The sequence below is a fragment of the Garra rufa genome, chromosome 22, assembly GCF_049309525.1.
Source record: "Garra rufa chromosome 22, GarRuf1.0, whole genome shotgun sequence".
Classification (NCBI taxonomy): Eukaryota; Metazoa; Chordata; class Actinopteri; order Cypriniformes; family Cyprinidae; genus Garra; species Garra rufa.
Genome location: NC_133382.1, coordinates 20,745,193 through 20,747,130, shown reverse-complemented (window position 1 = coordinate 20,747,130; position 1,938 = coordinate 20,745,193).

The window sequence follows — 1,938 nt, the reverse complement described above, 5'->3', positions numbered from 1 at the left end:
CTTTATAATCTACAGTGTGTGTCGCCGCTGCGATACACACTGTTTCTCTAAAAAGAGCAAAGCGTCTTTTTAAAGATGCCTTCATACGGCTCGTGCAGATGCCAATGGTGACTCTGAGGACTTGCCTTGCCTTCTTCACTGAGACTGCTCCCCCGCCCGCCGCGGTGTAGCGCCGTAAAAAGCGCCGTGCCCAGCGGGCCCCGGACACTTCCCCCAGCCGACAAAGCTCGCCGGTTCGCCCGCCTGCTTCATCGACCTCGTCAGCCTCTGTGCCGGACGTAAAGCGGCCGCTGTCTGCCACCGCTTCCATCGACGCCGCTGACGAGGGGGGCCATGAAGGAGGAAGAGGATTTCCGTTTCCCGCCAAAGCGGGAACGCGCATGCTGCTCAGAAGAGGCGATAGCAGCCCACTTATGTCTGCCCTCCGCTGGACGGCGTGCTAAGTCGGCCCTCCCCTTTAAAGCTTGCCGTCAGACGTCAAACCTACTTCGCCGCGCTTTCGCCGCCGCCTAGCCGCGTCAGCGCTGCGTAACATGGTCTCTCACCGTTGCTGAGAGGCACCCGTGGTTAACGCTTTCTGACGTTTTTCTCGTCTGGCCGCCGCCCCGCCAGACGCGGCCCGCGGCCCAGGATTGAGTTGAAACCTGAGCCTCCGAAATCGTCCTAGCACAACTGGGAAAACGACGGTGTACGAGTCCCGCTGTTGCCGGACCCCCACCAAAGTTATTCGCTCGTCCAGTTCCAGGAAATGTGACTGTTCCAGTGTTTTCTGCAGCCAACAAACCGGCTCCGTCGCCCGTTTGCCTGCACACAAAAGTCGTTCCCACGGCTACACAGATAAACCCCCAATAAAGTGTATTGTCTGGTGTCCCGGCCACGGCCGATGGTGTTTCATGTGTCGTAAGAATGCCCACTAACCAGTGCTCATCTCTAACGTTACACACAAGCACAGCGCACATAAAATCGACACAGATCGATTGCGCTTCACAACCGGCCACGGCCGATGGTGTTTCACGTGTAAGAATGCCCACTGCAGTGCTCATCTCTACACACAAGCACAGCGCACTTAAAATCGACACAGATCGATTGCGCTTCACAACCGGCCACGGCCGATGGTGTTTCACGTGTAAGAATGCCCACTGCAGTGCTCATCTCTACACACAAGCACAGCGCACATAAAATCGACACAGATCGATTGCGCTTCACAACCGGCCACGGCCGATGGTGTTTCACGTGTAAGAATGCCCACTGCAGTGCTCATCTCTACACACAAGCACAGCGCACATAAAATCGACTCAGATCGATTGCGCTTCACACGTGGTAAATATGCCCGCTTCACAGTGGCCACAGACACCACATTATGCACGTCAAACGGTTTCTGTGAAAACGAAACCAAAAGTGCATTCGCTCTACGCAGGCGAACGTTGTTTGGAGTGTGTTAAATGTGCCCGCTGCCCCACAGCCACATCCACACACAGACATAATAGTTCCCGCTATCAGCGTGCCCCATGCCTCAAATATCACGAGCACGTTTTGCATGAAATCAGCGTGCATTCGCTCCATGAAAGCGAACGATGTTTGGAGTGTGTTAAATGTGACTGTTCCAGTGTTTGCTGCAGCCAACAAGCCGGTTCTGTCGCCCGCTTGCCTGCACACAAAGGTTGTTTTCACGGCTACCCAGATAAACCCCCAAAAGAGTGTATTTTCTGGAGTCCCGGCCACGGCCGATGGTGTTTCACGTGTAGTCAAAAATGCCCACTCCTCCAGTGCTCATTTCTACACACAAGCACAACCTGTCATACAGACCCTGCGAACATAAAATCGGCTCAGATCGATTGCGCTTCACATGTGGTAAACGTGTCCACTTAACAGTGCCCACAGACATCACATTATGCACGTCAAAAGGTTTCTGTACAAACGAAACTAACGTGTATGCAG